Here is a 25,663-nt window from a genome sequence, read left to right as displayed (position 1 = left end):
GTCTTCCCAGGGGATTGTCTACATGAGGAATTCTATTTCTTGCAGATATTTTGGAGGAGAGAGCATTTCTGGTTTTGCCATCTAAGAAGACCTTTTATGTCCCATATACATCGCTATGAATGGCCAAAGACAATGGAATTAGAGCACTGGCTAGATAAAGTGTGGTTTATAGCATTTTTACCGAAAATATTATTATTTAACTAGTAAAATGGGAAAGAAATGAAAAGGAGGGATAGGGGTAAAGCATGGACGAGAAGGGAATCCTATGGGCTGAAGGCATGAAAAGTCTGGACCACCACATATGTAGAAATGTGATAAAAAGGTTTTGTAGGTATAGCCCAATAACAGACAGTCAGGAAGGTCTCTCCTGGCGAAACGGGATAAAGCAGCAGCTTAACAATTCATCTATAAAACTGCAAGTAGTGATTTAAAAAAAAAATTTAACAAACCAGAAAAAAGAAAAACACTGAAGTGGGAATGGTAATCCGAAATGGAAGATGTCTTTGTTTGGGTTTTGTATTGCTGTGATAAAAACACCATGACCAAAAGCAATCTAGGGGTGACAGGGTTTATTTCACAGTAAATTTCCAATCGCAGTCCATTTATTGAAGGAAGTCAGGACAGGAGCTCAAAGCTGGAAGCCAAGAACTACAGCAGAATCCGTGGAGAAACCTCGCTGCTTGCTGGCTTGCTCTTCCTTTCTTAAAGGACCATGTGGCCGACCCTGGCACTGCCCACAAGGAGCTAGGCCCTCCCACATGAATCGTTATTCAAGACAACACTCTGCAGGTTTGCTACAGGTCAATTTCATGGAAGCATCTGCTCCATAGAGATTCCCTCCTCCCACATATGTCTAGGTTGGTATCAAGTTGACAAAAAACAAGCAGCGCAGAAGATAATGGTCTAATTTTTTTTTTCTTAGTTGGATATGTGGTTTCTCCCTTTGCTGGGTTGTCATTTGCTTGACTGTCTGTGTGTAGATGGGGGGAGGGGTGGCTAAAATGGGCAGTTTAAACAAATTATTACCCTGTGTGCCCTTTCAGATGAGACGATTCTGGAAGCAGAAACTTCTCCATGCAAGAGTTTCCTGGCCTGGGTCACCAGCCCTCTCAGCCAGATACAGTCCAGCCCCCTATAAATTACGGATCAAACTTTCCACAGTCGGTGTTCTGTGATTCAGGCTCTGGAGACACGTGACAGACCCTCTCACCAGGGTACCTTTGTGTACTGGCAAAGACAGGTTTCCACAGCACAATGCTCCCTTGTAACTTGACCTAGGAAAGGCTGAGTAGAGGTTCGTTTATCAGGCTGGCCGTCTGTGTGTAGTTTGCGTGGTCGCACTTTAGGTTGCCATACTTGCATGCTAAGCCAACCCTGCCTTGGACTCCATGTTTGCTCTTCCCCCATACAGGTATTTCTCTCCCCGACTCCTGGGAGACACCTCTGCAAGAAGTTCACACACAAATGCAGTTGATATTAGTCAATGGTTCTGGGTGGCTGAAGTGTTCCTAGCTCAATGTCAGCTGCCACCATAGTAATTATGATGAGGGTAGCTAGAGTGACAGTAGTGGCTGTGGTGACTCATCCCTAGGGCAGTGGTCACTCGGGTTGCCTTTGTTGTACAAGGCACTGGAGCTGCAATTTCTATGGGGTGTTCATTAGAAGTAGCATTTAATATAGAGCTGCAGAGTGCCGCGCCCATGTTAGCCGCAGTGGCAGCTGAGGCTACCAGTGCTGAGTGAAATTGTGGAAGAAGAGCACCAACACGCTGAGCAAAAGTGCTGGTCAGTTGTGGAATCGGAAGGAAGGGTGTGGGTCCGAGGCACAGCAGACCTGGGTTGTCCTGTTTCCCTAACTATACTCATCTACATGCTTGGTCATGGTTTCCAACCCACCATCTTACCCAAGCTGTCCAGATGATTGATTTTCATATGTGTCATTTTGACTGGCCATGTTGAGATGCCTAGAGCATCTGTAAAGATATTTCATCAGGAGTTTAGCATTGGAATTAAGATTTGCTTAATACCATTTTCAAAGGCTTGAGCAGAGGAAAAGGTAGAAGGAAGGCAGACTTCATTTCTTTCTGCTCCCTGACTGTGCCTTTGGCCTAGACATGCCATGTCACAACACAGCCAATGAGCCAGAATTTCACTGCCCTCCTTCCTGGGTCTCTGCATGACAGACCCTTGGAGCTCCTGTCCTCTACGGTCCAAGGAACCTATCCCTCATCGTAAGTCAACGTAGCTACTGGTTTTATTTATCTGGTGAATTTCAACTAAATATAATGATTAAGTTCATTAATTTGTTTTAATTTCTCAGGCAGAATTCTGACAGTGGGCTCTTCCCATTGGAGTTCACATTTACTATTTAGGATTCATGCCCTTTACAAAAAAAAAGAAAGAAAGAAAGAAAGAAAGAAAAAAAGAAAGAAAGAAAGAAAAAAGAAAAAAGAAAAAAAGGAAGGAGAAAGTTGCAGATACCCATGCTTTGCAATATTCTCCTAACTGTTCTCTAACTACGCTGAGGAACCTGAAGACTTTGACGGGCTCATCTTTTCTATGTTCTCAAAACTGGATCAGGTCTAACCTCATTAAAAAATAAAAAAAGGCTTTGGGGCTGACCTCTAAAAGACTGGCCCTGATGTAATCTCTCCTACCCCAGTCCCTTCCCATGTATTCCTGGACAACTCATTCAGGTTATTCATTCCACATGAGCGACTCGTGCGGACATGCAGAGCAGCGGGTACAGCTCTCGTGGTCCCGCTGAAGGGGTCTTAAAACTGCCTTGTGTTCTTCTAAAGTTGTCCTCCACTCCACCTGGGCCCTTTAAAATGGCTCTGAGATCTGAGCAGGCCAGGGCTTCAGACAACACTAAAAGCGTTTCTTTCTTTTAAAGAGTGTTCCTCTTAAGGGTGGTAGAAGAGGGATTCGGAGCTGGTCACACAAGGAGACTGAGGCGGACGACAGCAGGAGAGCAGAGAGGAGAAAAGGAAATCAAAGTAATGGTATGTGAAAAGCTACTGTCTCTGAGTAGTGAGAGAGAAGACATGTGAAAGCGATAGTTTTGGAATATATTAAGTATGCAGTTTTGAAATGTGAATTTCATTTTCATGCCAGTATGGGAGGAAACGAATGGATATTTGAAATTGTTTTCCTATTTCATTCCAAGACACATTTCAGATAACACAAGTTGAGTTCCATCAAAATCAACATTCTCCCCCCCCCCCCACCATAAGCAGCTACTACAACTCCTACTACTTTAGGAAAATGATGGCATTTACAAAAATATCCCAAAATGAGCAAGAGCAGAAGCACTTGTAAGTAGAAGATTCGAGAATGTGGAAGGCTACAGCTGACGTGTAGACGGAGATAACTTACAGGAACACTAGAAATATGGCCCTGGGAATTAGAAAAGCCACATTTTGGCGGCACCTGGCAATACTTCAAAACTCCAAAATTAAAAACGGAAATATTGTCCATAAATAGACTCAACAGCTGAGGAAAATTCAAATAAGATTTAGGAAGTGACCTAGGACAAAGCCATCTGAGAAGGCACTGGGCTCAGTCTGTGGGTAGCCTGGGGACAGAGTGCCTATATTAAGTACATTGATCAATACCTGTCATCTCTATTTTAGCTCTCCTCATACTAACAGACAAAGAAAAAAAAAGGAGGAAGGGACAGAGACAAATGACAATGCTGTTGGGAAATAGCGCAGATTTCCACCGTGGTAAGTGTTTTCATAAATATGATCAGAAAAGCAAAGGAGTTCCCTTATTCCTGATAACCTGGAATATATTGGTTTGGTGTTTATGAAAATGAAAGGGAAGCAAGTCCAACGCCAGCATTTCCCTTCCCTACCCTCTTCTGACAAGTCTCATAAAGGTCTGAGTGTGCTGTTCAGAGACAGCAGTGGGCAGATTCTAAGTCTGGGTCTAGAGCAGAGGTTCTTAACCTGTGGCCGCGATCCCTCTGGGGGCTGCATATCAGGCATCTTGATATGTGTATATCCCATCTTTACACCATATCTATCATAACCATAGCAAAATTAGAAGTAGCAACAAAAATAATTTGATGGTCAGTGTCACTACAACATGAGGAACTGTATAAAAGGGTCGCAGTACTAGGAAGGGTGGGGACCGCTGCTCTAGATGGTACCAGACCGCCTCAAGTAGATCCAGAGACCTGTGAGACTGCCAAACTGAGCATTCGGGCACCCATCAATTTCCTTCAAAACCCCCATGTCACATATCTTTTAAATCTGTCTCTTTGCTTATGGACTTTGTTCTTACCAGAATATAGACACTAATTTCACATAAATAACCATGGGTATTAATGAGTTACTTTAAACATGATACAAATTAAACAAGACCTTTATTAAACTGATTTGAAAAATAATTTGATTTTGTTGAGCAAGAATTTGAGTAGCTTGGAAGCCATTTTTCAACTAGATGCTTTTAATGGGCAAAGTATTTCATTGCCTAAATTGTTTTTTTTATTAATTTATTCTTGTTACATCTCAATGGTTATCCCATCCCTTGTATCCTCCCATTCTTCCCTCCCTCCCATTTTCCCCTTATTCCCCTCCCCTATGACTGTGACTGAGGGGGATTACCTCCCCCTGTATATGCTCATAGGGTATCAAGTCTCTTCTTGGTAACCTGCTTCCTTCCTCTGAGTGCCACCAGGTCTCCCCCTCCAGGGGACATGGTCAAATGTGAGGCACCAGAGTACGTGAGAAAGTCATATCCCACTCTCCACTCTACTGTGGAGAATGTTCTGACCATTGGCTAGATCTGGGTAGGGGTTTAAAGTTTTACGGGCTGTATTGTCCTTGGCTGGTGCCTTAGTTTGAGCGGGACCCCTGGGCCCAAATCTGCCTATCATAATATTCTACTTGTAGGTTTCTAGGACCCTCTGGATCCTTCTACTTTGCTATTCTCCCATGATTCTCTCATCTAGAGTCCCATTATAGGGCTCCCTCAAGACCTAGCTATTCCACTCCTTGGAATATACCCAGAAAATGCTCCAGCACACAACAAGAAAATTTGCTCAACCGTGTTCATAGCATCCTTATTCATAATAGCCAGAGCATGGAAACAGCCTAAGTGTCCCTCAATAGAAGAATGGATAAAGAAACTGTGGTACATATACACTATGGAATACTACTCAGCTATAAAAAAACAAGGAATTCCCAAAATTTGTGGATAAATGGATTGAGCTAGAAATGATCATAATGAGTGAGTTAACCCAGAAGCAGAAAGACTCAAATGGTATATACTCACTTATATCTGCATACTAGCCCAAGGGGCATGTCCCACAAAAACCTTCACTTACCAGGAAGCTGGGACAGAGGGGAAGACATCCTAAATTGTTTTTTTTTTTTAACATGTATTTATTTATGCATATAATGCTATATCTGTATGTACAGCCGCAGGCCAGCAGAGGGCACCAGATCTCATTAGAGATGGTTCTGAGCCACCTTGTAGTTGCTGGGAATTGAACTCAGGACCTCTGGAAGAGCAGCCAGTGCTCTTACCTGATAAGCACTTATCTAAATTGCTTTTTATATTTATGAAATGAGAATTTAAAAGTTTATGAAAGTACAGCATAACAGGGAAGACTAAATTAATCCCATCATTTGTTAATTATGAACTTTTAAGCTATCCAAGCTAATAATAGCTGATAAATGCTAAGAAATTAAGGACAGAATTTTTTTAGGCTCTTGGAAAGTATAGTGAGGAACTTCCAAATAAGATGACAGTAGGTAATTAAAAGTTACACGTAAAAAAAAAAACAAGTATAGGTGAAAACACAGTAGATGATTTTCATATGCTGGAGAAGGAACTAAAGAATACAGAAATGAGCCAAGGAATAAAATTCTCCTCAAAGAAGCAGCCAAGTTCCAGCCTGTGCCCAGTCCCGCCATGCTGTTCCTGCCAACCACTGCCAGCTGTAGCTGCTAACACTGTGCTCCCTTGTGAATGATCCTGAAAGGCAGAAAGGGTTCTGGTTATGGGATTCAACCTGAAACTGGGTAATGCTTGCTCAAAGAGCAATGAAGCAGAATAAGCATTAAAGAAGAAGCAGATGTGTGCTTAAAGAGCCTGATGTTGAGACCAGAAGGACATTCACCAGAAGCAAAACAAAACAAAACAAAACAAAAACAAAAAGCAGAAACGCTCTTTCCCTCTAGTTCCTGAGTGACTTAGACAGGATCAATGGGGAAATGCTGTACAGCCCACAGCAGTATCCTGAGAGTGAGCTAAGGTATCTCAGAGGAGGGCTTTCTTCAACCCAGCCTCTACAGCCTCAGCCACAGATGCCCTGGATGCGAAAAGATCTAGCACAATAATAACCTCAAATGCAAGTGCCCTCTCCCACTCACCAGCTGATGATGGAGGCGAACTGGCTGCATTGAAGGGGCCTGGAGAGCTGGCTGAACAGTTGAGAGGAGAATCCCAGCACCTACGTGGTGGCTCACAACAATCTGTTCTGAGATAATGTCATCTTCTAGCCTCCAAAGACAATGCATACAAATGGTGTATAGATACGCATGCTGGCAAAACACTCATACATAAAATAAGAACACATAAACCCTTTTTTAAAATGACTGCATTAAAAAAAAAACAAGATCCTGCAATCTGCTGTCTCCATCAAAAACACCTCACTGTCAACGATATCAAAAAGCTGAACATCAAAAGAAATCAACCTCCCAAACCAATGAAGTCATAAACAAGTTGATGTAGCAATCTCCATATCTAACAAAAGAGGATCCAGAACAAGGCAGAAGAGATAAAGAAGGCCATGGCATGAGTAAAGAGAACAACTCATCAAGAGGGTGGGGTTGGGGAGATGGCTCGGTTGGTAAAGTATTTGCTTTGCAAGCATGAGGACTGGAATACGATGCTCAGAAGCACCAATTCCATCACAGGTGTGGTGCTACGCTCTTGTTACCCCAGTGTTGGGGAGGTAGAGACAGGTGAATGAGAAAATGGCTTTAAAGAATGAAAGTGGTAAACAGTATGTGAACAGCAATACATAGGATTGGCCTCTGGCTTTCACACACATACACACAGAAATTCTATATCAAAAATTTTAATATTTATTTATGAAGTCTATGAGCTTTCAATTTTATAAATCAAGCATTAATAGACATGAAGGATTAGATATGTCCTAATACTATAACAGTGAAAGAATTCAAACTACACTGCTGCCTTTATGTGAGTATTCCTAATTTAAAAATTAGCAAGTAACTTCATAGATAAATTATTCATTATATTGATTAAGGTTAACAGATATTAGGGTTAATAGAGTATTTCATCCTGCCAATAGGAGACACATTGTTCTCAGTGGCACACAACACATTCTCTAAAGCAATTGTATTATAGACCACAAAACAAGCCTTTGTGTCTCTTACATGTATGGTGAAATAATCCTACACATCAACTGCAAGAGACACAACAGAAGCTACACAAAAATATTTAAAGAATGAACAATGGGCAATTGAAGAAATCAGAGAAGACATTATATATTCCCAAAATCAAATGAAAGTGAAAATACGTCCTACCAGGACATCTAGGATATATAGAGAATAATTCTAGAAGATGGTTGCCTTGAGCTTAAGGTCATCCTGGTCTTTATAAAGGGTCCAAGGCAAGCCTCAGCTGTAGAGAAAGTCTACCTAAAAAATAAATAAATAAATAAATAAGTTGATACCTGCTGACATACCTCAAGTTTTTAGGAAAACAGGAATCCATACTCTAATGCAGTAAAGAACAACAGATAATAAAGATAGGGCAGAATTTAGTGAAAGAGGTACTAAGGGGACAGTGCATAGACTCAGTCACAGAGCGAGTATTAGAAAATATAAGTAAGAATGACAAATGCCAGACAAACTACCTAAAAGAAAGAGAAGACTCAAACAGATAAAATTGTAGATGAAGTTGGGCTGGGCGTGGTGGTGCATGCCTTTAATCCCACCACTCAGGAGGCAGAGGCAGGTGGATCGCTGTGAGTTCAAGACCAACTTGGTCTACAAAGGGTGTCCAAGACAGTGAAGGCTACACAGAGAAACCCTGCCTCAAAAAACAAAAACAAAAACAAAAAACAAAAACAAAAAAAAGAAAATAAATTGTAGATGAAGTTATTATTGAGTGTCTTGAAAATTTATATTCCAAAAAGTTGACAAGCCTAGAAGAAATAAATTCCTAAATACACACAGCCTACTGAAATTAAATAACAAACACATAAGCACTTAAACAGATGCAATCTGGGCCACAGACTGAGGCATAAGGAAAAGCCATCCACAAAGAAAAGCCCAAGACTAGATAAATTCACTGCTGATGTCCACCACATTTTAAGAAAGAGCTGACACCAAGGCTTCAGGGTAGAACACGGAGGGGAGTAGCAAGGTACAGATGATCTGGGAGAAATGGGGATGAGAGGGTGCCGCTTGATAAGGGAGTGGGGGGGGGATACAGAAGAAGGGGTGAGCGTAAACAATAGTAAGGATGTTTGAAAAACTCATAAAGAATAATGCTATTTTCTAAAAATATTTCTTTCTTTCTTATGTATACAGTGTTCCGCCTGCATGTACACCTGTACACCAGAGTATACCAGATCTTGTTATAAATGGTTGTGAGCCATCATGTGAGTGCTGAGAATTGAACTCAGGACCTTTAGAAGAACAGACAGTGTTCTTAACCACTGAGCCATATCTTCAGTGCCAAAGAATCATGCTATTAATTATTTAAAAAAAAAAGGACTGTAGAACACATTATACATGTGTGTATAAATATATACCTTAAATGACATTTTCCCACCTGGAGTGAGAATGCTCCCTCCAAAAGTCAAAGACTATCTAACAAACTCCCCAACACCAACAGGAGAGGTCCTCTTTTGGTTGTTGATCAGGATTGTCCAAGAGACTTCCAAATATTACAAGTTCTTGATATTGCCCTTCGTTGCCCCCTAGAGGTGAAAGGTTAAGTCCCTATCACTGAAACCTCCATGCGCTGTGAGATGGAACTGGCTTGAATGTCCCCTCCTGAGGACAAGCTTTCATGAGCCACAATGCTCCATGCAAGCTTCCAAAAGAGGGAAGCAACCAATAGCCCTAAACAGCTATGACAGCTATGGACCACAACAATGACCACCATGGCACAGTAACCCCATGTAGCAGCATGCATATCTTTGTGGCTTGCAACAACTAGCTATCTGATTGACCTTAACTTAAACCTAATTAAAAAAGAAAGGAATCATGCCTAGTACTGCAAACCTAGTCAACTACCCAGGGCTAGTGTAGTCAAGGTTCTTAAAGAAAAACATATAGTCACCACTTTACTAAACCACCATAATCTCTAACTACATTCTAAATATTTGTCTTTATACCCACAGGTAGGTGCAGCACTCACCCACAAGTAGGTGTAGCAGTCACACTTTATCAAGGAAACTTCTCTTTGCAACACACAGAGATCACTACAGAAAAGCACAACCAATCAAAATGCAGAGTTGTGGAGCCCAGTCCCAGTGGCTACTCTACCAAGTAACTCCAACACCTAAAGCTCAGAGAACATGGTGGAAGAGGAGACAGAAAGATTGTAAAAGGCAGATCATGGAGTTTGCTGTGGCATTGTGTCTCCTAGAAATGGCAAAAGCTACACCCATAAAGTCTCAGTAAACATGAGCTGAGCAAGAACAACACTAGGCATGCCAAGGAGGATGAGGGAAGCCCAGGAGGCCTACACAAGGAACTACAAGCAACTAATCAATGCTGACAATGGGAGAAACCATCTTCCCTAGAAAAGAGCACACCAATTGGTTATCCAATACCAACTGGTCAACCAGTCCTGAAAAATACATACAAGTAATATCCTACAGACTGAGCAAGTTTAGGAGTGTGTGTGTGTGTGTGTGTGTGTGTGTGTGTGTGTGTGTGTGTGTGTGTGTGTGCACGCGTGCGTGTGTGCATGCATGTGCATGTAACAGCAATTAATGAAAAAAGAAGCCATGAATTTGAAATAAAGTCTAGGAGTGTTCATAGAAAGGACAAAGGAGAAATGATGCCGTTATATTTACAGTAGTCCTTTCAGAAAGAACACTGCTGAAAATATCACACTGTCTAACCTCAAATTAGGCTACAGACCTCTAGAGACAAAAACAGAATGGGACTGGCAGAAAACAGACATAAAGACCAAAGGAATAGAATGAAAGACTCAGAAACATACCCAGTTGCAGTCACATGCTCTAGAAAGTATGACAAACAACGCTGGGAAAACTGGATGTCTGGCTGCCAATTAGATCCATATCTCTTACCTTACACAAAAGATGATTCACAATGGATCGAAGACCTTGGTTTAAAACCAATCCACTGACACTGTTTCAGGAAAAGAGTTTTAGATATAGTTAAGAGGCAGGAATTTTTCCAAACAGAACTTCAAAGGCACAGGAAATCACCCCCAAGAATTGGCCAACAGGACCACATGAAATCAAAATCTTCTGTACAGCAAGAGAAAGGCCATCAGAGTGAAGAAACAACATACAGAATGGGAGAAAGCCTTTGCCAGCTATATTTCAGACAAGCAAGGAGTTAATATTTAGAATGTATTTTTTAAAAAAAACTGTTCAAAACAAATACTAAAAACCAAATCTTCCAATCAGCATTTGAGCAGATGGACTCGACAGACAATTCTCAAAAGAAGAAACACAATGGGCAGTCTTGTTGTTATTGTTAAGTTTTCAAGAACTTTAACCATCTGGGAAATGCAAATTAAAACTATTTTGAATTCTGTCTCACAAGTGTCATAATGGCCCAGGGCAATCCAATTCAACAAACAAAAACAAACCCTGGTTAGGATGCCACCAAAAAATAAGCCTTATTGGGTGCTAGTATGAGAGTAAGCAGGTACAGTGCTGAGAGGCAGTGTGGAGGCTCTCAAGAAAGTGAAACTGAGGCACTGCTTGGCCCAGCTCCATCACACTGAGCATGCACTCAAAGGACTCCTACAGAGACACTTGAACTTCCATGTTTGTTGTTGCTCTCTTCGTAATAGCCAGAAAATGGAACCAACCCAATTGTTGATAGATTAAGGGAGAAAGAAAGCATGCTGTATAACAGGACTACTTGGCTATTAAAAAAAAAAAAACATGACATTTGCAAAAATAATTTTAATAATAATTGGCACTAAAAATCTTTACAGTAAGTGAAGCAACCCAAGCTCAGAAAAACAAGTTGCCCATGTTTCCTCTCACATGCAGATTACAGATTTTAGTTTTTATGTATGTGTGCATATGTATGTAGACGTATTGGTATGTAGGCTTTGAAACTTGGGGGAGGAGCATGAAAAGAGAAAGAGGTGTTAAAATAGGGAGACAGGGAGTAACAAGATAACAGAGGCATGTACATGTAAGCAGTGTGGGGGCTGCTGGGAGAAGGAAGCGGACCAGTGGGAAAGGCGCTGAAGAGGGGAGTGGCTGAGAAGGTTCAACAGAAGCAAAACATGGGTGAGCGTGCCAGAATGAAATTCATGACTTCGTATGCTAACTTTTCAAAATAAAATAATTATTTTATGTGTAATGAGGTTATTTTAAGTGCAGAAGTTGGGTCAAACCCAAGTGCTTAGCCAAGCCAGACTTCACCACTGAACTAAATTCCCAGCCTAAAAACTATTATAGATAAATTACTTCCATCTAATCATGTATATGAATTGTATTGGTAGTATACAGTTTGTTTACATCTCCAGTTAAGGCCAGATACCCACAGAGTCCGCAATAGTCCCTGCCAAATGCTTCTGATACACTGTGCCCTGGGCCTCCAGGATGACAGATTTTGTTGTCTCCCCTTCCCCTATGGGTGCTGTGAGAGTTTAGGTGTATCTGCCAGTGTTTTCATCAAGATGGAACTGTGCTTCTTTGTCTTAGTAATCTTTAATAGATGTAAAATATTGACAAAGATACAACAAGATATAAAACTATTTATCTTGGACTAGAAAGATGATACTGACTATTCCTCCAGAGGACCTAGGTACCCACCTGGCAGCTCAAAACTGCCCTTAACTTCTAAGAGGTCTGACACCCTCTTCTGGCTTCAGTGGACACAAGGCATGCACACACACACACACACACACACACACACACACACACACACACACAAGAGAGAGAGAGACAGAGACAGAGACAGAGACAGAGAGAGACAAAGAGAGACAGAGAGACAGAGACAGAGAGACAGAGAGATAGAGACAGAGACGGAGAGATAGAGAGACAGACAGAAAGACAAAGAACCTATTTTTTTAAAAAGACTATTGGATAACAAAATAAAATGCATTCTGTCCAGACGTGTGCCTAATAACCGGATAAGCACTTGGCAAATTTGTACTCTCTTGCCATAACTCCTTTTAGCACCCTCCCTGGGTTTGTCCTCATCTCTTTCCCTGAAAGATGTCAGAAACTACTTTGAAGACAACCTCTTAGGACATCTAGATCTTGAGTTTCCTCTGGCTAATTAAGTATTCAGGTTTCCTGAGTAACCAGTTCTTGCTCACTATTGCTCCAGTTTCTTTAACGTGTCTCTGTGCTCGGGAGTACAGAGCCTGGTTCTTAATGAGCATCTTGCTTCTATCTCACCTCACAGCACTCCATTTTTCCCCAACACAGCTGGATAACCCTTGTGAAAAATGAATATTAGCATCACACCCCTGCTTAGAACTGACCCAAACTCCTCCTCCACTCCACCTTTAGCTGTGTTCTGGGTGCTGCCTGCCTCTAACCTCAAGTCATTACACACTGCTCCTCTGCTCCCACCACCCACCTTCCTGCTGTCCCAGCACTTTCTTCGGTCGCCATCCTCTTGTCATTTCTAGCTACCTGGCTCTTCATCAACATGCAAATCTCTGCTAACTCCCTGACCACTTGATAAAGCGGCGGCTGCTGTGCCCCCTCCATACACTTCTATGGACCTCCCATTGTACTTTCTCTTACTGATTTCTTTGTTTGCTTCCTGTTTTCTTCCTTGTATGGCACCCTCCTCGTCTAATTCTTTCTATATTGGATGCTTAGAACAGGACCATACCGTAAATGCTTGATACATATTCATTAAGGAGGAACATGAATACAGCCTACACACATAAAACTCCCAAACGCCCATCCAGAGGCATAGTGAAAAACTAACTCTAGAATGTGATGAATAGTCCTTTGTGTCAACAGGCCTGAGCCACAGTGTGACCGGGTAGTTCAGTGGTTCTCAGCCTTCCTAATGCTGCGACCCTTTGATACAGTTCCTCATGTTGTGGTGACCCTCAACCATAAAATTATTATTATTTTTTTTTTGCTACTTCATAACTGTAATTTTGCTACTGTTCTAAATCGAAGTGTAAACATCTATGTTTTCCAATAGGCTTAGGTGGCCCCTGTGAAGGGTTCATTTGACCCCCCCAAAAGGGATCGCAACCCACAGGTTGAGAACCGCTGAGGTAGTGACTTGAGCATTGTTTGGGTTGTTCTTGAACAGGAGTGCTTTGAGTTCCTGGTGCTAAACTACGTGAAGCACGTCCCTTCCCCTGCAGCATTAAGGGGGTTCAGGTTGCCCAAGATTTCTGCACTGTCAGCTTTCCTGGGCCTCCAGCTTGCAAAAGGCAGGCGTGAAAGTTCTCAGCCTTCAGAACCACGGTCTAGTAAAGAGACATGTATGTGTGTACAATGTGCATGTGTGGGCACATATGTTTGCATGTGTGCATACATGTGCCTCTCTCTGTGGGTACATGTGGGATAGCTTCTGTCTCTCTGCAGAACCTTGAATAATACATGCAGAGGCATGCTGTGTCTTTACTAAAAGACTGAGAAAGATGACAGAACAAAATGAAGATTAAAAATACCATCATCTGTTGAGTTGAAATGCTAAAAAGCATTGTTTTGGTACTCTGCCTGCAGAAGAAGCTAGCTTTGCAATGATAGCAGCCCGTTTTGTTTCCTGTGCAGCCAATAAAGAGTCTTTGAAACACAAAAATTAAGCAATACGGTGTGACAGAGAGTGTGGTGATTGTATGGTAATGAACTCCAGAGGCATCAAAAGTTTGATATATTGCTAAGCACAACCATTTCCCTTGGGTATAATTAAAGTCTGCAAAGCTTGCCCTGGAGTCACGGATAGAAACAACCCTCCCTGTAGATAAATATGGTTCCAAATACTGCCCTGGTGCTATGGTGGCATTCAATTATGCCTGCCAGGAAAAGGAAACTAAAACAGGTTCAGAACTTGGGTTCTGGAACAATCACAGTAGCTCACAAGATTAACCCTAATTCCTACAGTGCAACTGCATCAAATTAATGAGAAGAACCACAATTAGTGCGGTTACAGACAGTACAGTAACAACAAAGGCTTCTAAACACCTGTCAGCCCAGATCATCTCTTAGGCTGTGGAGGTCTAGAAATAAGCCCATTAAATATTTAACATTTAAATATTTCAACCAGAATGGATTAAATGAGCAGAAATTAGATATGAACAGTCAAACCTGTTTAGCGTCTTATAGAATCTAAACTTGAACACACTGTGGTTTTTTTTTTTCTAAAACTATGACATCACAAGGATTTTTTTTTTCAAAACAGATTGCTTCCAAAATAGTTTTTGCATGCTATTATCCTGCATTGCCACCTAGTATGTGCAACTGGGCAAAGGAATTCATTGTGAAATAAATTTGCATATACACACATACATATAAAGATAGCATACTTTGTGGCGCATAAAATCTTGTTTAGTTATCGATGCCTGGGAAGGACAGGAGGAGTGATGGAGAGAGGATGGCTAATGGGTACGGCAACAGCCAGGCAGGGTGCTAACAACATCTGCTGGAGTAGCTCTGACGAGCTAGTAGAGGGGATTTTGAAGCCTATCAACACAGAGAAATGAGGTGACAAAGATGTCAACCACCTTGACCTGTTTACTCCACCTTCTATAGATAGATAGATAGATAGATAGAGAGAGAGAGAGATCTGCTCACTCTACAACATACATGTTATATATATGTATATATGTGTGTGTGTTCACTCCATTTTCTATATATTTGTGCACGTAGAAACATCACACCCTGCCCCATAAATATGTAGAACTACTGTGTGTTGACTAAAACTATAAATATAATTACAAAAATGCATTTTTTCATATTTTATGTTATTGAAATAACAGCAGCCATCAGAAGCATAAAAATAAACATCAGCAATTAGATGAGAGCTAACTCAAAGGTACAACACTAGCTGTGACTCAGATTTAAAACTATAGTTGTGGGCTAGAGTTCGAGATTACTGCACATATTGTTCTTACAGATGACCCTACCTCAATTTCCAGTACCCGCATCAGGCAGCTTACAACTCTCTGGAGCTCCAGCATGAGGGAGTCCATAGATCTCTCATCACCTTGGGCACATTCACAGGTACACATACATATACATAAATAAATAATGAAAAATTTTTAATAAAAGTTAACGAATAAATAAAAACTATAACACTGAGATCAGGTTTAATATTAGAGTATGGTTTTTTCCTTTTATTGAAAATAGATTATTTTCTCATGCACTATATCCTGATTATAATTTCCCTCCCTCTGCTCTTCCTAGTTCCTCCCCACTCTCCCTCCCCTCCACATCCACTCCCTTTCTATCTCTCATTAGAAAAATACAGGCTTCTAAGAGATAGCAAAAAAAATGCGATAAAATAAAATATAAAAAATAAAAACTATCATTTCAAAGTTGGACATGGCAACCCAACTGGAGGAAGTAAGTCCCAAGAGCAAGCACAAGAGTCAGAGATGCATTTGTTTTCACAGTCAGGAGTCCTATAAAAATACAAAGCTAATAGCTATAATATATATGCAGAGGGCCCACGTAGGCCCTGGCCTTGCTGACTCAGTCTCTGAGCTCATATGTGTCTTGCTTAGTTGATTCAGAGAGTCTTGTTCTCCTGTTGTCCCTCCGTCCCCTCTGGCTCTTACATTCTTTCTACCTCCTCTTTCGTGGGGTCTCCTGAGCTCTGAGGGGCGGGATTTAATGGAGACATCCCATTTAACCTCTCTCTCCACAAAATGTCTGGCTGTGGGTCTCTGCATCTGCACCCATCTGCTGCCAAAGGATGTTCCTCTGATCATGACTAAGGCACTGGCCTCTAAGCATAGCAGAATATCAACAGGACTCATTTTATCCTCACTTTTATTTTAGATAAGTAGTGTTTGGCTTTACTCTAGGTTTCTGGGCTATCTAGACTCTGGTTCTTGTTTACCTCAGCAGTGTCAGATATGGATTCCATCTCATGGAGTGAGCCTTCAGTCAAATCAGACATTGGGTGGCTACTCTCACAATTTCTGTGCCACCATTGCCTTAGCATATTTTTCAGATAGAACAGATTGCGGGTCAAAGGCTTTGTGGCTCGGATGATGTCCATATTTCTCTTTCAGTAACCTTCAGAGAACCTTCCCACAGCAAAGATACTAGAATGTAGGGGTGAGGGCTACATGTAGGCACCAGCTCAACCTCTCTCTGTTCAGTGAGTTGTGTGGGTGTTGTCCTCAGCAATGGGATCTTGCTGTCCATTTGCAGAAAGCAACCTATTAGCTTTGCAACAGCCAGGTTGTTTGGATATTTCCATGGGACCCTTTTGGCCAACAATTCAATTAAATGCAAACCAGTCCTGCTACTGAAACCCTCGTTTGGTGACAAGAGGTGGTCAGTTGAGACTTTGTATCTCCCATTATTATTAGGAGACCTTAGGATCATTCCCATACACTTCAGAAAAATTCTATTACGTGAGTTTTCATATCATCCCTCAAATGCCCCCCCCAATTCTAGCTGTTTCTCCCCACATTCTCACCCTCAACCAGATCTCTCCAGCCCCAAGCCAGATCCTCCTCTTGTATCTCCACCTACCCCCAGACCACCATAAAATGTATCCTATTTCCCCCTCTTAGGGAGACACATGTATACCCCCTTTACCCTTCCTCTATATGGGTCTACAAATTGTAGCTTGGCTATCATTTACTTAACAGCTAATATCTACGTATAAGTGAAAATATATCATATTTTTCTTTCAAAGTGTGAGTTACCTCACTCAGGTTGATTTTTTTCCTAGTTCCATCCATTTGTCTGCAAATTTTATGATGTCATTTTTTAGTATCTGAATAATATCCCATTGTGTAAATGGACCACACCTTCTCTATCCGTTCTTTGGTTGAGGGACATGTAGGCTGTCACCAGTTTGTGGTTTTTATGAATAGAGTGGCTATGAAGATGGATGAGCCAGTGTCCTTGTGTTTAGGATGGAGCGTCCTTTGGGTGCATACTCAAGAGTGGTATAGCTGGATCTTGATATAGATTGACTCCCAATTTTCTGAGGAACAATCATACTAATTTCCACAGTAGCTGTACAAGCCTGTCCTCCCACCAGCAATGGAGGACTGTTTCCCTTGCTCCACACCCTCACCAATTTGAGCTGTCACTTGTGTTTCTTATCTTAGCCATTCTGACATGTGTAAGATGAAATCTCATAGTCATTTTGATTTGCATTTCCCTGATGGCTAAGGATGCTGTATATTTCTTCAAGTGTTTCTCGACCACTTGAGTTTCCTCTATTGAGAATTCTCATCTGATCTGTACCCCATTGTTTAATTAGATACTTGGGGCTTTGATATCTAGCTTTTGAGTTATTTATGTATTTTGAATATTGGATTTTTATTGGCTGTGGAGTTGGTGAAACTCTAGTCCCATTCTGTAGGCTGCCACTTTGTCTGATTGAGGGTGTCCTTTGCCTTACTGAAGCTGTTCAGCTTCTTGAGGTCTCATTTATTAGTTGTTTCTCTCAGTGCCTGTGCTATCAGTGTTCTGTTTGGAAAGCTCTCCTGTGTCAGTGCATTCAAGGCTTACCCTCACTTTCTCTTCTATTAGGTTCAGCATATCTGGTTTTATGTTGAGGTCTTTGATCTACTTGGACTTGAGTTTTGTGCAGTGTGATAGATATGGATATATTTGCATTCTTCAACATGCAGACATCAGTTTAATGGTCAGCACCATTAAATTCCTTAAGGCAGTGGTGTCGAACACCTACAATCTCAACATCTGGGGGCTTTAAGCAGGTGACTCGATGGAGGAGCAGAAGGAGTTGGAGGCCAGCCTGGGCTACTTTGCAAAATCCTGACTCAGGAAAAAAAAAGTTAATAAAATTGCCTACAGAAGGCAAAGTACAAGAGTCAAAGGACTAGTTACCATAAGAGTGCAAAGAATCCTATTAATGATACAACATAGAAGGGCAAGATGAGAAATTAAGGAAGCAATCGGTTTCCACTTTGAAACTTCAAGTCCCAGCCTTCCTGCCCTTCACTTTTCATTTTACACATCTCTTTGGGACTGCTAAATAACTAGTAATAAGGTCAGGTTGGTGAAACTAGGCACACAGAAGACCATATCAATGTCGCCTGGGGGCTTAGTTAGCTTCATCTGCTTAGTTTACCTTGTACTCCCTCAAGTAATGTGTATTGCTTCTTCCCCTAAAGTTTGTACCTGTACTAGGGATCATTAGCTGTGAAGAAAGCCCTAATATTTGGAAATTAAGTTTCCAAGACCAGAGAGTCAGGATGTGAGTAAACTCACCCAGAGCCAACTGGATTCTGTAGACACATGACCTAGTCTCTGAGTTTACGAAGTTACTAGTTTACTAGTCTGTTTTAAAAGTTGGCGGGGGGCGGGGGAGGGAGGGACGTTTGGCCTGGTTCACTTTATTTTTCTTTCTATGGCAGGGTTTGTCTACAGAGCCTTAGCTAGCCTAAAACTCACTATGTAGACCAGGCTTGTCTCAAACTGTGACAGGATTCATGACTCTCTTTACCGAGATTATAGACATGCACCACTATAGTCTAGCAAAAAAAAAAAAATCTATTTTGAATGTTTGTAGAAATTCTTATTGGCTGACAGAGGCTAAAAGATGTTGTTAAGACAGGAGTCAAATCTTCAAAATCTCCCTGCACTCACTTCCTGTTCCTTGAGTTGCTTCTAATCCCTCAGGCTCCTCCTCCTTACACTAAACTACACTCTCCCACTTGTCTACAGACCCTCCCTCAGAGGCTCCAACACCCTGACTCAGGAAGCTCAGGCTCGATTGTCCCACAGCTCTCTCCTTTTTCTCTCCAGGGACATAGTGTGCCGCTTCTGTCCCAGGACCTAGAGTCACACCAGCAGGAAGCACAGCCAGAGCAGGTTAAACATGTACATGCAGCTATTAAAAGTGCCAACTAGAACATTCTGATGCTCAGAAATTATTCAGAAACATTTTATTTGGTGAAAACTTGACCTGTACTGTTTAGGATTGCTTACAGGAGGCAGGTATTTAGAAATGGGTACATTCAGAAAAGTAGTGGCCCGGCTCATTGATTCACTGGCAAATCTGGCTTTTGTTGACGTGTTCTTAGGCACAGGATGATGCGTCTAAGTTTGACAGGTGCAATCAGGAGAGTTGTGCAAGTGGCAAAAGAGCATCATGCCTTCTGAGCTGGAGTCACTCACTAGCCACAGTGCTGGAGGCCTGCCTCAGGCTCAAGAAGGAGAAAGGAGACCTTTTTGCTCAGAGCCCAGCTGACGCCCCCAGACCACATGTGTTGTGCATGACAGCTTCCTGCACTGTACTTGTTTTTGTTCTTTCATTTATGTTGTATTTAGCTTTTTTTTTCATTTTATTTCCAGTTGACTTTATGTATGAACTTGCAGGGTGGGTGCTTCAAGACGGGGTTGCAAGCCTAGACGTAACACCCCCATCTCCTTATATGACCACCACTTCTTTGCGTTTCAAATAGTCAAAAGTCCCCCTACACCTTTGTTGAAATATTCAAAACCAGAGTTTCGTATACTGAAACCAAGACTCACTGGCGCAGAGACACATGTTGGAACCTGGGAGGCTGAAATGGTAGGAGCTAAGGTTGGAAGCTAGCCTAGATTATATAGGAAGACCTGTTTCAGAAACAAAACCAACCAACCAGAAACACAATCTTCTCAGGAAGTGAAAGTTTATATCAACAAATCCAGGGCCAAATTTCTAAAGTTTTGTGTTGTGGATATTACACTCTAAAAAGTGCCAGATAGCAACCGACCGTCTACTCAACTAACTTTGGGAACCCTAACGTCCATCATTTCTCCCTGCCTTTTGATGCGTAGGGCACATTCGTATGATACATTTCTGAATTACTACATTATGAAGCAGGTCTCCTTAAATCCTGCCTTCAGGTATGGCTTTGTTATTCTCATCTTACCCCTTTCTTTCTGGTTTATTTAAACACTCATTATTGTTAGAAAGTCATGGGATGTGTGCTCTGCCATTGTGAAGCCCAGGGAGATTTTTAGGTTCTGTGTTACTCTTTTTCTTCATGAAGAGCTTTTGCTTGGTAAGGAACAGGGAGGGAAATGTGGAAGAGCTAGCTACCACAACATGAGGCCACCATAAAGAAGAACTGGTTCTATACCAGAAGCTAGAGAGAGAAACACCCTCACTAACTGATGAGGCTATGGGCAGCTCAGGGAAAAGCATCGGCAGGCAATGGTGCTAATCCCATACACGGTCTGCTCAGTGTAATACTAACTCTAACAATGAACAAGTTCAACAGAATTAAGGCCGAAAAAAGCATAATGGAAAATAATGTCAGTAAGATTGTCACTTTCTCCAGAGGCCCATGAAGACTCAGAGTTTTAAAAAAGTTAGTTTTTTGATCTCCTTGCCCTGCTGTTTATCCAACTCAATACAAACAGAAAAGCTGCTGACAGATTCAGGGCACGCCTTCCAGCCGTTATAAGAGCCGACTGCCTCGCTAGCCTTGCTCTCCTTCCATCCCACATACTTACAACCGCTGTGACCTCGCTCTGTCTGCACCTTCCCGAAGAATTCCAGGGCACCTACAACAAGAAGGTAGCCTCAGTCAACGTTAGGACTTCCCACTGCCCTCTGCACCTTGCAATAAGTATCCTACATTTTCACCAAGTCCCTTTCATTCCTTGATTTTTCCCTCTGGCTGTTTCACTCCTTATTCTAAATTTCTATGTTATACTAGTCTGCAGCCTGTAGTGAGCAAAGTGATGAGGATCCAACACATAAATACTAGGATCTGCAACGCCACCCTTCAATCCCTAATACTTGTCCTGAGAAAGTTTCTCATTTTTGATTAGTATTTCAAAATTTTTCTTCATCGTAAAGCCTTCCATAAGAGTAGCAAATATGTGGCTCTCTCCCAACACTGCCCCCACCCTTTGTTTAATCCAATATCAAGTCATATTTAAATAGACTGGTTTTTAGATCACCTTCTTTCAACATTCTTCATATTTTATGGGTGCCCTCATGTATTAATGGGGTAACTTCATATTTGGCCAATAACCTCACATAGTACATAATCACCTTTTTGTTTTGTAACATGAAAACGTTTTGCACTGGCATGAAGCCTTCTTACTTATGTTTCCAAATAGGGAAAACAAACTGGGTAGATATTGAGCTCTGGGAGATGGAGGTCAGGGTAGCTGAAATGCCTAAATAAATCTGTAAGTGGCTCATAAATAATTGAACCGACAAACAAGCGAGCTCAATTATACCAAAAAAAAAATTGCTCGGTGCCCCATATTATATCATCTGTGGTTAAACAAAAATGAAGTTAAATATAAATTGACCCTCCCTTCCCACTGCTTATGGTTTCCAAAAGCGCCTGTCTGGAAAGGTGAAACTTTCCATGCTTGGTTTCAGCCTACTGGGGAAACACTGGTGGGGGCATGTAGAAAGAATGTTTACCAAAGACGAGTGATTCATGGAGGCTCAAAAGTGTTTTTAATATCATCATGACAAAATTATTTGGAGGAAACAAAGTCAATGGAAAATATTGACATTGACATGAATAACTCTGCCTGGATTTGTTATACAGGAAGTCATCAAGCAAGTAAGGGTCGTTATTGTCACCCTAAGATTAAAATCTATGCTCCTGTCTATACAGAATAACAATATTAGCTATACTTACAATTGTCTCAGAAATCATTTTTTGAAGGGGGGAAAAACCTTATTCAATTCTATTGATCACAGGGCACAATAAGCAACCAATGAAACACATATTAAGATATTCTTAAATAGTTATTTTAGAATAAGATTAGGCATTGGGATCAACTATGGTAGAGGGATGCACCTCTACCACCTCTGGAAAGGGCACTCTTTCTTGCATGGTGGGGAAGGAAAGGGGATACATTCTGCCTCAAAGATACATTCTAAACATTTTGTAGCCACTCACAGTATTCTGGTGTTGTCTTGGTTTGTCACTATTGTATTAATCTGTCCCTGCCTCCAGCAGGAAGCAAGAAAGGCAATTGCTTTGAATGACACTTGACCTCTAAATCTGGAGCTTGGGCTAATGTAGTGCCACACCCCTTCTCACCTATGTTTCCCCTGAGGGGTCCCAGAGCCTATAGCTGGTAACCCCACCCCCATTCCCGAACCCTACCCCTCCTGCCTTTCAGATTCTCCTCTATGAAGTAGCCCTGTGCAGGGGGATCTGCTTCTTCCTTCAGATGGTAGAGTTTCGAAGGAATCAAACCCATCGCTAATTTTATTTCCTCCCAAACTGATAGTCTGGAAGTCTACACTGTGCAGGGCCATCCCTCCCAGCCCCGTGCTGACTTTAGAGAAATCACCTTGTGACCACACAGACATTCTGGTGTCCTCCAAACTAGCAAATACTTTGAATGAGCCACGGAAATGAAATAAAAAGAGAATGAAAAATTGATGATTCTATTTAGAATATGATAGTGAGTGTTTTCTTTCAATATATGAAAATCTACTTACAGGAAAATTCAAGGTCATATTGTTTAGAACATGTAAGTAGAAGTAACCAAAAAAAAAAAAGTTGTTGGTTTTTTTTTTCCCTCTGTAAGGAAGAATTTACAAATGACTTGAGAAGCCAAGAAAAATGGAGTGCGGTTCATGAGGAGACAGCAAATTCCCTCCGTCTCAGGGAACTTCAAAGATAAACTGGATTACCACCTGGGACATGACAGGAGAAACTCAAGACTTAAGCGGGCTCCTATCTTGTCTGTGGCGCCTTCGTACCCTGAGTCTCCGGCTTAGCCGACTTGCAGTCTGATTTTCTAGAGTCATTACTCCTTGATTTTAGACCTTTGGTGTTTAGGCAGTTGCTAACACCTAGAATTCCTCTAAAAAAAAAAAGGTTTAATTCCTCAATGGAGCCATCCTTATCTCTCCTTGCAAACGTTCCCTTAAGACGTGTTTAAAGCCTTCTCTTGGAGGTAGCCACCGAAGGGCTGGCAGGGTAGAATTTTTAACTGGGAAGATAAGTAGTGAGAAGATAATTGTGCCAGGAAACCAGAATGTTTCCTCAGTAAGATGTCATTTTTCAAAAATCAATCTAACGTGGCCAATTAAAGTGATGGAGAAAAGTAAGCCTTCGGAGAGATAAATATACTGGGGCCTTCTTTGCTTTGAAATAAATGGCACCCTAATACTCACGGAAGGCTCTTGGGAAATTTTTCTCTGACACTGAAATAAATACATGTGATTCATCATCACAGAATTAGGAACTGGCGCTCGGCTATTGGGTTTTCTCCCTCTGTAATCCACAGCCTTGATTTTTCCACACCCACAGCAAGCAAAACTCTTGAGAGTGGAGACCACGCCAACCCAGCTCCGGCCTTTACATAGGGGAACAGGGCGGAAGCCTCTACTCCACTTTCAACCCCACTTCTCTTTTCGGAGCTCCGCTTCTTTGACTTTCCCACTCTCCAATTGATTTGAAACAGTGAAAAGAAAGCGACGGTTTAGGGAGCTTTTGTGAAGAAATGCAGTCTGCACCAGGCCTTCAGCCGGAGGCTCCCCGTGGCCTTGTTCTTCAGTTCAGTCCAAAGCTAATGTTCTTCCCTGAAAAACCTCTCCTAAGAAAGGCCACTCAGTCACCAAGCTGCTGGCACTATTTCTAGTGTATTTTCTCCCTGGGTGCATTCATATAATCATATAATCTCTCTGTGCCACATAGGGACAATTTACAGGTAGTCAAAGACCATATCTTGCAAAGCTGATATTTTAATGCCTTTAATTTAGTCATCATATTGGGGGGGGGCATCTCAAATGCCCCCAGAGGCAATAATCCCATCTTTCTATTACCTATCTGGCATCTGCAACATTAGAATTTGCATACCCGAATTTTATGCAGAAATACCTAGCTACTGACCTGGGAGGGTACATGTCTGTTCCACTGCAGACTGGGGGCAGGGGACACCTTATATCCACTGTGTGCTAACAGCTAACCCTGAGCTTCTCTAAGGCTGCCTATCCACGCCTGCGTGAAAGAACGGGTGTGTGACATTAGCCTGCCACATTCTAAGAGCCCTGCTTCCTTGTTATGCTTTAATAGTTGGAAACATTTTTTTTATAAACAGGTTTAAATTTTTTATTTTATGTTTTACAGAGGGCAAGGATTGGTGGAAGAAAGAATATGACTTTGTTAAGGCTAAAAGGGGGCTCTTTTTTCATCCAGCTGGGGTCCTGGGTTTGATTATGAACTCCCTGAAGGAGAATGCAATGGCCATTTGACATTCTCAGCACACACAGGAAGATATTTTAACGAGGAGAGTACACTGCACCCCACTGTACCCCCATTTTCCATAGAGTTCTAATGGAAATACAGTGTCCGCTCAAATAGACACGATTCCAAAACAGCGATACGAATCTGCATGTGGTTGTCCCTGAACAAGATACTCTGAGAGTTGAGCTATTGTGAAATTCTGAGGATGGAAGCTCAGGTTTAGAGTGGACCCATCCAAAGTAGTTACAGCGCAGAGAAACCTGACATGGCATGACGACACAGGAAGAGAGGCTCGCAGCTAAACAGATATAATATGAAATCAAGAGTTTCTTCCCAGGTGTGACTGTCTAGTTGGCACTTTTCCCCCAAGACCGTCCTCTCTTGCCTTTTAGCCTTCTATGTGCCATCTCTCCTCCGTCACCTTCACGTCACATGCATGTGCACCATACTCTAGGCCACAAAAGCCACTACAGATGCGGTATTCAACCCTCCCACTTAAAAGAACAGACAGGGTGCACGTGTGAGAATTTTCTTTGAATGATCAAATGCTTGAACAGCTATTCCCCATAGAAACGAATGGCTTTCAAGAACGTCTTCTCTCACTAAAAAAATCAGATGTTCTTAATTCTCTTCTCAGCACACTGCATGGAGAAACGCTTTCATTTATATACTCAACTCCCATGCAGGAGGTTAAATCAGGCTTTGGGAGCAAGGCTGTACCTGAATTCAATTTTCTTCCTTTTTATTCTTATCCTCCATGGGCAAAAGGCTGGGGTTTCCCCACCTTTCCTACCACACTGTTTTATTTAGCTATAACGTAGTCTGTGAGCTTGCATGCCATTGCTCTCTATAAACTTGTGCAGTCTTCACTGCTCTGCCTTAGCATCTTGGGGTCAGCCAGTGGCTAATTTCTTTGAGAAATGCATGGCCCATCTGTCATCATACGAAAGCAGAGCTGGCTCCCTCTCCTGTGAGAGTTTCAAACAGCTCCTGGCAAATGCATCGGTTCCTTTCCCTGTCTGAGTGAATCCTATCAACAGGCTTTCCTAGGCCAAGGAATGATACGGAGGCTGATGAGAAACTAT

At 41.8% G+C, this 25,663-nt stretch overlaps 1 long non-coding RNA gene across 1 annotated transcript in view; it reads right to left on the bottom strand.

The window, feature by feature from the left end:
• The window catches only part of LOC311607533, a 77,040-nt gene that overhangs the window by 17,414 nt on the left and 33,963 nt on the right, over positions 1 to 25,663 (bottom strand). Inside the window, exon 2 of the long non-coding RNA XR_014782628.1 lies at positions 20,857 to 20,907. This is a non-coding gene — a long non-coding RNA (uncharacterized lncRNA). The remainder of the gene's footprint in view (positions 1 to 20,856; positions 20,908 to 25,663) is intronic.

This window comes from Acomys minous, assembly GCF_964271855.1.
Source record: "Acomys minous genome assembly, chromosome: 1".
Classification (NCBI taxonomy): domain Eukaryota; kingdom Metazoa; phylum Chordata; class Mammalia; order Rodentia; family Muridae; genus Acomys; species Acomys minous.
The sequence above is the reverse complement of the archived record's forward strand: the minus strand, read 5'-3'. Positions and strand labels throughout refer to the sequence as shown.